The sequence below is a fragment of the Malania oleifera genome, chromosome 1, assembly GCF_029873635.1.
Source record: "Malania oleifera isolate guangnan ecotype guangnan chromosome 1, ASM2987363v1, whole genome shotgun sequence".
NCBI lineage: Eukaryota > Viridiplantae > Streptophyta > Magnoliopsida > Santalales > Ximeniaceae > Malania > Malania oleifera.
The window spans coordinates 8,072,725-8,086,141 of NC_080417.1; positions in this window are offsets into that span (position 1 = coordinate 8,072,725).

A 13,417-nucleotide genomic window follows, 5' to 3' on the forward strand; every position below is an offset into this window, starting at 1 on the left:
GAAGGTACGTTTTTAATTAACCGTTTGCAAAAACCCACAAGGGAGTATGTTGGTTAATTTGTGGAAATCTTGATTAAGAGAGTGCATTACAAATCAAAATCAAAACAGGGCTTGCATATAAACACAGAGCTGCTATTAAAAGCTGAAATCATCAAGTTCTTGAATGATTGATTGATTTTTAATATTGTGGTTGATTGGATTGTTTAAATTTTAGTACTTTGTGGTGTGTTTTGGTTCTGATTATAAATTGATTGATTTACTTATATTTTTGTTGTTGCACTAAAACAAGTAAGAAGTTAAAAAGAATTTAAATTTTTTGATTAACCCAATTCACCCCCCTATTGAGAACACTATTCTAATTTCAATATTTCATTTTCGCTGCGTTAATGTGTTTCATATATGATGAATAAAGTATTAAGTACATAGACGTCACTAAAGTAGCACCCTGAGCCCCACAAGGCGGGTCAAGGCATTACACAACCGGCAGGTGACAGGCTTTACCGTAAACTAAGCGATATGGGGACATACCGATAGGAGTCTTGTACGCTGTGTTATATGCCCAAAGAGCGTTGTCTAACCGAGATGACCAATACTTTCTATTTGGTTGCACTATTTTTTCTAAAATGGTTTTGATCTCTCAGTTAGACACTTCCACCTGGCCACTAGTTTAGGGTTGGTATGGTGTGGCGACCTTATGGGTGATGGAGTACTTCCAGAGGAGTGTTGCAAAATAATGGTTGATAAAATGTTTACCTCTGTCACTAATGATGGATTGAGGGCAACTAAACCGATTAAAAAGGTTTTTTAGAAAAGGGACAACCACGTGGTGATCATTGGTTTTAGTTGCAGCTGCCTCAATTCACTTGGAGACGTAATCCACTACTACAAGGATGTATAGATATCCCTGAGATGGGAGGAAAGGGCCCATAAAGTCAATCCCCCATACATCAAAGAGCTCCACCACCAGAATGGGACTCAAGGGCCTCATATCACAGCGGGAGATGCTTCCCGTTTGCTAGCATCATGAACATGCTTGACAAAAATCATTAGCATCTCTGAAAAGTGTAGGCTAGAAAAATCCACTTTGAAGTACTTTGGCTACAGTTCTCTTTCCATCAAAATGGCCACCACATTCCAAAGTATGACAGAAATTCAAAAAAAAGTGCCGCTCACATTTGGGGACACACCGCCTAATGATTGAATCAGGGCCTATTCTGAAGAAATTTTGATCTTCCCAGATGTACTGTCGCACTTGTGATAAAAATTTATTTTTTTCCTATTGCGTCCGTTCATGAGGAATTTCCCTTGTGGCTAAGTAATTGGCAATGGTAGTGAACCATGGAGGTTGGGAAGAATCTGTAAAGAGTAGTTTGACAGGAAAGAAATCTTGCATTGGGGATAAATTAGTGGAACCCTCAGCTAAGATGCGAGAGAAATGATCCACAACATGATTTTCTGTGCCCTTCCTATCCCGGATTTCATAATCAAATTCTTGCAGGAGCAAAATCCACCTTATAAGCTTGGGTTTGGTCTCTTTCTTATTGAGGAGATACCTTAAAGCAGCATGATTTGAGTATACAATGACATTGGACCCCAATACATAAGAGTGGAATTTGTCTAAAGCAATGACAATAGCTAGGAGTTCTTTCTCAGTAGTAGTGTAATTTAATTGTGCTCCAGATAGAGTCTTACTAGCATAATAGATTACATAAGGTAACTTATTGATTCATTGTCCCAGCATGGCCTTGACAGCGTAATTGCATCACACATAATTTCGAAAGGAAAAGCCAAATCAGGTGGCTGCATTATTGGGGCGGAGGAGAGCAGTGTCATCGGAGTTTGAAATGCACCAAGACAGGATTCATCAAATTTGAAGGGTGCGTATTTCAATAACAAATTGGTTAATTTCAATAACAAATTGGTTAAGGGCCGTGAGATTTTGCTGAAGTCTTTGACGAATCGCTAATAGAAACTAGCATGCCCCAAGAATGACCTTGTTGAATTTTTGAGTTCGATCCTTGCTTTGATTATGGCAAATCACATCTCATGTGTGCGTTTAGTCTTTGAACAAATTTATAATGCAGAAGGCACAGATGAGAGATGAAATATGGAAGCCTTGAATGCATACCAACGATCATATTCCAAGGCGTATTCGATGGACAATCAGAGGAGCATAAGACTTGAAGACTTTATTTATTATTTTCTTGGTTGTATTAATTATTTAGGTTTAATGTGTGCATGCATATCATATGATCTAAATTGAAGCTCAACCAAGACCTTAGATTGACCATAGAACCTCCAAGTAACATGAAAAACCTTTTTCATAAAATGCCTAACTTATACAAATGTTTTAAAATGGTTTTGAAGTTAAAAGAAGACAAAAACTATTTTTTACAAAGGGTTCAGTCGACTGGCTAGCCTACCGGACAGTAGAAATGAGCATTTTTATTAATCCATAACTCCTTATCTTAAAAGGTACAAAACATGAAAGTTGTGGTATTTTATCTTATCTTTCTTTTGATACCAAGAAAGTTTAATTTGGAGTCGTATAGAAAACGTTATGACCAAAACATTGAAAGGTGTTTGTAGTAGAAAAATTCCCTTCATGTTTCTTTTGTCTTAATGATGGGCGTTTTTCTCAATCCCTAACTTCTTATCTTAAATATTAATCAACCTAAAAGTTGTGATATTTTCTCTTAGGTTTTTTTTTTATACCAAGAACGTCCAATTTGGAGTTGTATAGAAAATCGTATGACCAAAATCTACACATTCTTTGTTTCTCCCTCATTTTTCATACCCCCTTTGTGCATTAAATTTCATATTTCTCCTACGCTTTCAATTTGAAAATTATTTTTGGGAGAAACTATTGTGGGTTATTGAAGAAAGCTTGGAGCATATATCCAATCGTATAATTCTACATCAAAAGCTTCTTTTTCTTGAGGTAATTTTGAAAAGGCTTGAGCATATATTCAAGTTTATATATATTGCTTGAAGGCCTCTACTTTTTATTCTTGTTGCTTTTAAAAGATCAAATTTCTCCTACTCTTCTTGAAAATATTTTTGGAGAAAAATATTTTGGAGGTTTTATTTAGAAAGACTTGAGCTTATATTCAAGTTTATATATAAAGCTTGATAGCCTTTTTATTATAATGTTTTTGAAAGATCAAATTTCTCCCATACCTTTTATTTGAAAATATTTTGGAGAAATTTATTTTGAAATTGTCTTGAAGGCTTAAGCATATATTTAAACTCATACACATATTGTAACGATCCGAAGAATAATGATATTTAAATAATGAAAAGAAAGGGAAATGGAAACAGGAACAGAAGGAGGCAGTCGGCTTTGTCAACGAATGCGAAGCGTTCGTCGGTGAGGGTTCTTCAGGATCTTGTCGATGAAGTTCCATCTCGTCGATGAGAAGATACTGAGAGAAGATTTTTGGAAGTCTGAAATTCGTTGACAAGAGTTTAGGTTCGTCGACGAACTTTCTACAGGACTTGTCGACGAGGTGACGTGACTCGTCGACGAATCTTGCAGTATAAATAGTGCTAAACGTGATTTTTCAGCCCATTTGTGCATAGAAACCCCTCTCTCTCTCTCTCTCTCTCTCTCTCTCTCTCTCTCTCTCTCTTATCCTTCGGTTTCTCCTCCTTCTCTCTAAGTTTTTGGGCCGGATTTCTGCCGGTTCGACGAGTTGAAGCCACCACGACGCTCTTGGGAAAATTCTCTACAAGTCTGCCGAAGTGGATCTTCGGTGGGGCTGAGTTGGAAACCATCCCAAATCAAGGGTAAGGTTTTCTACTCAATATTTGCCTATTTTGTAGTTGTATAAAGCGTAGTACGCGTAATAATACTGAACTTTAGTTATGGGAAATGTCATTTTCAGGGTGTTGAATGGGGAACCCTGTGGGCGCGAGGCCGTTTGTTTTAGGGGCTTTTCAGGACTAAGGTAAGGGGATAAACAAAACTAGTATTTTATAAAAAGTATGTATAATATTATAGCATTTGATTTCAGGGAAATAAATATATTTATACATGATTTATATTTGGAAATACTGCTAAAAATGATGGTATGTTAGATATATGAAAAAACCTATTTCGTGTGGCATGAGTAGAAATTAAAATGAAAAACTATTTTCTAGGAATATGGAAAAGATTTGGATTTGTATAATGGAAAAATGGTGTACGGGCTGAGATTTTTATATGTTTTTTCGGCATACAGGCCGTGCTATGTGTATGATTTGCTAGCGTACGGACTAAATTATAGATATATTTTGCCGGTGTCGCGACGTCCCGCCGAGTGCGTGTGCCCCGGGCGGCGAAATTAAAAATCATTTTAATATTTTCAGGAAAAATATGGTGTAGGAGTCGCCACTAACCTTTAGTGCGGTTAGAACACATGATCACTACCCCGTTAGGGGTAGAATCGGTCTACATTACCAGAGTTGGGGTCGGGAGTTCGGTTACGCGAGGGGAAGGTACGAGCACCCCCTACGCGCCCGTTCTTAAGAACGGCACCTAATTAATTTAAAATTATCCCTAAGTTAATCTAATAAATCTTTACATTACTCCTTTTTATGAATTTATAAATACCTATGAAAAATAAATAAATATATACATATATTCCCTCAGAGCTTAGGGTACGTAATGCCCGAAGGCTCATACCCTCGCAATAAAATCATAGGGATAAAAAAAATAAAAAAAATATTTAATAATAGAAAAACAATATAATAATACTAAAATAATAACAATAAGTACCATAACACGTAATAATAAATACACACTGTAGTTAGTTAATACTATATATATTAAAATACTAAAAATTCTCAATAAGTTATACATACTAATATACTAAAGATATCATAATAAAGAGAAACTAATGAAATAGTAACATAACATAATAAAGTTAAACTAATAATAAACTAAAGCAATATAACACCAAAATAATAAACTAATAATACTAACAATAATAATAACAATAACCAGGATGATAACCTAATAATAGTACTAAAACGCCAAAATAAAGATGAACTAATAATGAACTAAAATAACATGGTAATAAACTAATAATTACAAACTAAGATATACATACCATCATAAGAATAATATAAACATAAAGCCAAACTTAATGAACTATACATAGAGATACACATAATAATATATAAACATAATAATACCTATAAATACCACAATATATATAAGATGAACATAGGAACAATATAAACATGATGACGAACAACATACCAAAACATCACACACTAATAAAAATAATACAACAAAAGACAACCATATTCATTATTTAACATTCATTTAATATAAACAATAAAAATTTATACCTAAATTAATACAATGACAAAAACAAACCCTGCAAAAAAAAAAAAAAAGGTAAAATAAAATAAAATAAATCAACGTTAAATATATATATATACATATATGAAACCTGAATTAATATTATTGCAAAAGGTAGAAAAATCAGAGAGGAAAGGCCGGTGGAGCTTATGGCGGCAGGAAGGAGAGCTGCTGCCGGAGGGAGAGCTGGGTGCTGTTGGTGAGGCTGCAGCAGAGTAGAGCTTTTCCTTGGGTGTGGCTGCTGGCAGATGCTGGTGCGAACGGCTGCTGCTGGAGACGGGATGGTGCTCGGCTACTGGGGGATCTTGCCGGGAGCAGGAGTGGCCGGCGTTGCTGGAGCAGAGGTGCTTGGGTCTCTGGTTCTAGGAAGCAGACGAGGAGTTGCAGAGAGGCTTACCAGAGAGATCTAGGTATGCTGGTGACGGCGGTGGCGTGGATCAGGGGGCGACGGCGACGGGGTTGCTGCTGTTCTGGTGTGGCGTGGATGGGGCTGGACTGAGGTGCTTAGATTGGTTGCAACAGATGGAGCAGAGAGTGAATGCGGAAGTGGTGGTTTCGGACGTTGCTGGGAGAGGATGAAGATGGCCGGAGATGGTGGTGACGCTGGAGCTGTGTGGAGAAAGAAAGGGTTTCCAGAAGAAGAAGAAGCAGCCTAAGGAGAAGAACAAAAAGGTTTCTTTTTCATTTGCTTTGGCTCCCTGCGTGCGCCCCGTGGCCGTGAGTGAGGCTATGAGAAGAAGAAGATGGGTTTTTTTTTTTGTGTGCCTCCGGTTGCCGGCTGTGTGCAGCGCCCCCCCTTTGGCTGTGTGAATAAGAGCCTATAAATAGGCTCTCCAACTTAAAACCCTAATACCAACATTCCATAATAATAATAATAATAATAATAATAATGAACTAAATATAATAATAATAACAATAATATTTGAGAATAAATAATAATAATAAAATAATAATAGAAACAATAATAATAGTAAAATAATATCTAAAAGTAATATTAATAATAGAGAAAATAATAATAATAATAGATAGATAAATAAGAATAAAAATAATAATAGTAATACTAATAATGGTAAAGTAATAATCATAATAATGATAAAGATACTAATAATAATAATAATAATAATAATAATAAAGTAAGATAATAAAAATAATTATAATAATAGTAAAACTAATAATAAAGATAATAGAAATAATAATAATAATAATAATAACAATAATAATAATAATAATAATAATAATAATAATAATAAGAAATAAATAATAATAATAATAATAATAGTAATAATAAAGATAAAAATACTAATAATAATAAAAATTAAAAATAATATTAATAATAATGAAAATAATAAATAATATAAATAGAAGTAAAAAATAAAAATAAAAGTAATAATAATAATACTAATGAAAAATAATAATAATAATAATAAGAATAAATAAAATAATAAAAATACTAATAATGATAATAAAATAATAATAATAAATATATTGGGCCTGGGTAAAAATGGGGTGTCTACAGCTGCCCCTCTTTGTAGGCTTCGTCGCTTCAAAGTAAAAGTAGGAACTCTCCTACGTTATTTGTAGCAACAAACCTGCAAAGATAAAAGACGTTGATTTTGGACCAGGCCCAATGCATCAAAAGTGACCAAAGTGTGGCTTCTCAAAACTGACCAGTGAAGGATCAACATGAGTGAGACCGCAAAAGGGTTAATAAGAGTGGACCATGATGGGTCAATAAGAGTGGGACCATGAAGGGCCAATGATAGGTCAATAAAAGTGGACTGCGATGGGTTAATAAAAGTGGACCGCGATGGGTCAATAAAAGTGGGACCGTGAAGGGTCAATAAGGTGGGACCGCGATGGGTCAATAAGGTGGGACCATGAATGCTCAATAAGGTGGGACCACGAAGGGTCAATAAAAGTGGACCGTGATGGGTCAATAAGGTGGGACCGCGATGGGTCAATAAGAATGGGACCGTGATAGGTCAATAAGGTGGGACCGCGAAGGGTCAATAAGGTGGGACCGCGATGGGTCAATAAGGTGGGACCGCAAAGGGTTAATAAGAATGGGACCGCGATGGGTCAATAAGGTGGGATCGCGAAGGGTCAATAAGAGTGGGACCGTGAAAGGCCAATAAGAGTGGACCTCGATGGGTCAATAAGGTGGGACCGCAAAGGGTCAATAAGAGTGGACCGCGATGGGTCAATAAAAGTGGGACCGCGAAGGGTTAATAAGGTCAGACCGCGATGGGTCAATAAGGTGGGACCGCGAAGGGTCAATAAGAGTGGACCGCGATGGGTCAATAAAAGTGGACCGCGATGGGTCAATAAAAGTGGACCACGATGGGTTAATAAAAGTGGGACCGCGAAGGGTTAATAAGGTCGGACCGTAATGGGTCAATAAGGTGGGACCGCGAAGGGTCAATAAGAGTGGACCGCGATGGGTTAATAAGAGTGGGACCGCGATAGGTCAATAAGAATGGACCGCGATGGGTCAATAAGAGTGGGACCATGAAAGGTAAATACGAATGGGACCGCGATGGATCAATAAGGTGGGACCGCGAAGGGTCAATAAGAGTGAATAAGTTGATCAAAACAATTTGGATGAAACTACTCGCATGAACGAGATAATCAAGAAACCTTTGAGGTGATCCAAGACCTCGATTTTGTCGTGAACAACATTTTTGGATGTGAGGGCTGATGCCCTAATTTCAATGCAGATGACTCAATTTGGACTAAGGAGATGGTTACTCTATATGGGGGATGATGAATCGGGTACGAAACCATGAGATCTTTTTGGAATATTTCCTCAGGTGTAGGGTCTAGGATTATTCCACTGGGGATTATCAATTGGGAATGAAAACCCGAGTTTCTTTGGTTGTCTTTAGATTACCCTCTTTGAGATTCAACAACCAAGGGGTCAACTGCCACAATTTCAAAGTACGTCAATTTGTGCATTGGGGCCAGCTGCCCTAGTTTCAAAATATGTCTAGACAAGAATGGCTCAGTCAATGAGGCAAAAGAATTATTCAGAAGTTTATTCAATCAGACAAGTATGATTGAATGGTGCTCTATTGCTATATGTATGCATGTTGCTACCTAAGATGATAGAATGCAGTGAAATGTTGCTATGTGTGCATAGTGAAGTGTGAATGCAAAGATGTATGCATGTTGCATGAGATGCCCTTCGTATTTCCTTTCTTATGCAATGCATGGGATGTATGGTAATGCATGAATCTTTTCTCCTTCCAACATGCTTGTAATCAACAACCCAATCTCTGATCTCGGGTGTGCCTTCAAATTCCAAGTTGCCGCTGATTCTAGCCATGTTTCAAATTCCAAAAGGCGCTCAAAATCTGCCCCAGTATTTACATGCCACTGGTCATGGCCCTATTTTCTACTTTTATTCTGTTCTGAAAGCTCATGAATTCACTCCAATAGAACTTAAAAGCTGCCCCAGATTCGATCCTTGTCCACTGATCTTGGCTATGTTATCATTGTGCACTCTAATATGACAGCATCGGAATTAGTCCAGTCAAACTCAAACCAACATCTGCCCCAGTTACCATCATTTGTTACTGATATTGGCTTCAATTTTCTTGACTCATCCGGCCATGGAGGTGATTGGCTTGGCTCAAATGAAACTCGATCACAAAATATGCCTCAGTTGAATGGATCTATAACTGATCTTGACCCTGTTTTCATATGCCAATCTGGTAAGAAGGTGCTCGAATGGGTCCACTGAAACTCAATTCTTTTTTATAAGCGGATCTTTGAAACCTGACATGACATTTGCCCTAGTTAGATTGCTCTTTCTCTACATGGATCTTCTTTATATAAACTGCTGGTGATTCTAAAACCCTTTGACTATCCATCCTCCCTTAAAACTTTGAAGGGCAAGAAGTTTTTTTTTTTTATATGATGACGTGCCAATTTACTAATGAGCTCGTAACTAACCCAATTATGATCTTGAATTCCCAACTAACATAGATGTCTCTAAATGTGTTCCTCTGAAACTTGGCATGACACCTAGCCTAGTATATGCATTTGTAGCTGATCTTGTCCGTCTCATATTTTCTTCACAAGGACGTTCTTTGGATTGCATCCTTAATGTTTTAAAATCTCTTTGAAATTTAAATGAATAAGCATGCAATCAGATAACCCAATCTCAATAGGAATATGAATGGAATGCACAAACTTGCTTGTCTTTGCTTGATTTTTTGTGCTTGTTAAATAGGAGACAAATTTTACCAGTACTTTGACACTAATATAAGTTTTCTAGCTTAGAGAATCATATCAATGGGCAAAACCTTTTTTTTTTTTTTTTTAGCCTCATAACCATAACTCCTCCACTGTATCACCGCTTAGAGGTTCTTTCTTGCTTATTTCAATCTTGTTTCAAACTCCCTGTCTTGAATTATAACTAGTATCTCATTAGGTAGTCAGATCAATATTCCGATCTCAAGGTGGACTTTAAGACATGGGACGAAACGTAGGCTTAGGATTGAGGTTTCACCAAGAATAAGGAAACTAAGGCTCAAAATTCCCATTCCATAATAAAAGTTTTGGCTCCAATTTATGGTGCCATATTCGCAGAATTTTGACCGAACTTGTTATTTGAACAAGCTGCCTACATACCTTTTCAGGATCAGGTCATTACATAGTTCAGACTCATCATTGAGTCTGATAAATCACTTGAGACAACAATGTATACCAATCTGGTCAGGACTTTCATTTGGACCGTAATGTAGGCTAATGGTATGGGTTAAAGAAAGAAAGATTTAAATAAGGCTCAAAATTTATCAATTTCATCAAGGGTAATTTGGTCAAAGATCACATATGTAGTATGTCCCATATTTTCCTTTTTTTTTTTTTTTTCCTTTTCTTCTTTTTGCTCTCTTTTTTTTTCTCATTTTTTTTTTCATCATCATCTTCTTCTTCTTTTAATGTAACTTTTTCTTTTACTTTTATGAAGAAATCTTAACTTCATTTTCATTTGAACTTCAATTAGGACCAATCTTTCAAAAAACTGCCCCAGTGTGGGGTGTGATGCTTCAACAGGTTAATCAAGGAATGAATTTTTCAGGCTCAAAAGGGTTGTCAAGGGATTTCTTCTTTTACTTTCTTTTGGATAGCAGAAAAATGGCCTGCCATCATTTTGGTAATGATCATTGCCTCAAATGACTTTTCAAACACTACAAGACCCAAACCCAGGTTGAATTTTTGATGAACTAACTTTTAAGAAAAGATTGGTTTAACATTCAGGCTCGAAATGGGTTAGCAAATGGTAAATCATCGTTTGGTTCTTTATGAGAAAACTGGTCAATCAAAGATAGCCACCCTTCATTTGATCAGAATATAATCATCATACCTTTAAGACACCAATCATAGATAACAAAGACAAGGGACTTTTTCATCGATTTTATCAAGCGAATGTAGAACAAAACTTGATGAGTCCTTTTTGTATGTTTCTCCTATGACTCTTCATCATTTTGAAATACATATCTCAACCAGGCTCTTGAAAATGTCTTGAAGTGGGGGGTCTTCAAAGACTTTTCCTTCATCATCCTTTTTTCTTTGTTTTTTTTTTTGTTTTTTTGTTTTTTTGTTATTTTGTTTGCCCCATTGAATAAACTTCCAAAACTAGCTAATGGCTCCAAGTCCTTTGTACTGACAAAACTATTACCTATGTCACTTTACACAAAATACAAGCAAAGATAGACAAAATTTGGCATAAAGTGATGATTCAAGGAGGATGAAATGAGATGAGACTGAAAAGCATTCTTATTTCATTCAATTTCAAAATGATTTAAATAAAAAGCATGGACATTCCTCTTGTTATCAGCCTTAGGTGATCAAGCAGCATTTCTGTATTTATGTGAACTCACTTCTAAAGTTGAATACCAATCAATCTTCTAACCCGATGGCATTTATTACATTCCTACTATGATCACGCAATGGGTCCTTTCTCTGTAGAGAGATCATCTTGCTCTGCTCAATATTGGAATCCTGGATCTCAATTCTATCACCTTGGACCATGGCTTCAAAGATAAATTGGAATGTGATTATTGGCCCATTGGAGATGATTATGCATACATGGTTATGAAATTGAGCATGGAATGCATGATTATGTTATGCAATGGGTGTTTATGCATGGGGGTAACTAGTGCACAAATACATACAAATAAGGATATGAACATGCATCAACCTATCATGCATGGTTATGCGTGTAATTATGCGTGAATGCATGAATGCAATGTAACCTAAATGACTACTTTGCCAGAATTTTGAAAACATCCCGCTAATGAATGATTTCAAGATTAAGACGACCATTGATGGGCCACAATTTCAATTCAACTCTTCCCTTAACCATTCCTTTCTTTAATGACGGTCCATGTACCTCGTATTCTATGAAAGGTCAAATTATGATCGGAGGTTGGGGTTGACCCAAGCTAGTCAACCCCTTGGATTTCTTCAATGCGGGCTTGTGAACTTTAACATGCACTTGGACCTCGAGTATTTTAAAATATGGGTTTCAATATATTTCATGATGGGATTAGGCTCTAGTTTTAAAAGGACTTGGGCTTGGATTGCTTAGAAAATATTGGCCTGAATTTTTGGGTAATAGGGCCGAAGCCCATTTTTGGAAATCTGAGTTTGACCCTTTTTGAAAATCAGGCTTGGGCTGAGTTTTTACTTAGGAAAAGGTCGGGCCTTGGTTTGTTTTTAAAGAATTGGACCCAAGTTATTTGAAAAGGGTTGGGCCGACCCATATTTTAAAATGGTCAGGTCAAGTGCTTCATTTTTTTTTTTTTTAAAAGGATGGGCCATGGTCTCATTATTGGGCTTTTCTGAATACTGGTTAAGTAGTATGTATGTCTAAAATGGATGTCAAATGTATGATATAATACAAAGTATCTCATAACATATATACAACATACTATACATGGAGTAGGATGTGGCTCCTGTCCCAACCCAGGGTAGGTATATATATACAGGGTTCTTCATGATTCTATCCTAGTTAGGGAAGACTATAGACAAGTATGTGTGGGTAAGCTCTAATCCCTATATACAAAGGTTCCCAATCTAACCTCCATCCTCACCCAAAAGGGGTTTGGACGAAGTTTAAATTGAGCGGAGTGGTTCGCGGGTCCCCACAAGCCCTGCCACGTGGGGACAAACGCTATTACACTCCTATCTAATCCTAGTAAGGAAAGCTCGGGTATAGAGCGTGAAAGTGTGTGCATTTAAATTTAACCTAATCCCGCTATCCCCACATTTATTCACATGCTATAAACAATATGGAAACAAGATATCTACCATTAATACATATATTCAAAAGATAAGGAAACACAATATATGCAATTAATATGTTTATTCAAAAAAAAATTTGGAAACAAAAAAAAAGGAAACAAAATATTTATGATTAGTATACACAATATCTATAATTAATATGCTTATTCACAATATCTAAAATTAATATGCTTTATTCAAAATATTTGGAAACAAAATATCTACAATTAATATTCACAAAATTAGGAAACAAAATATTTTTAACTAATTTTGGTTATTTACAAATTATGGAAGTAAAATATTTACAATTAATCAAAGTTTATTGACAAATTACAATATTTACAAAATAAGGAGTAATTAAAAGATTTATTAAATTTAAACTTGGGATAATTTTCAATTAATTAATGGCTCGACTCTCTAAGTCCCCAGCGGAGTCGCCAAGCTGTCGCGGCGTCCCGGGAGCGCGTGTGCCCCGGGCGGCGAAATTAAAATTATTTTAATATTTTCAGGAAAAATATGGTGTAGGAGTGGCCACTAACCTTTAGTGCGGTTAGAACACATGATCACTACCCCGTTAGGGGTAGAATCGGTCTACATTACCAGAGTTGGGGTCGGGAGTTCGGTTACGCGAGGGGAAGGTACGAGCACCCCCTACGCGCCCGTTCTTAAGAACGGCACCTAATTAATTTAAAATTATCCCTAAGTTAATCTAATAAATCTTTACATTACTCCTTTTTATGAATTTATAAATACATAGGAAAATAAATAAATATATAC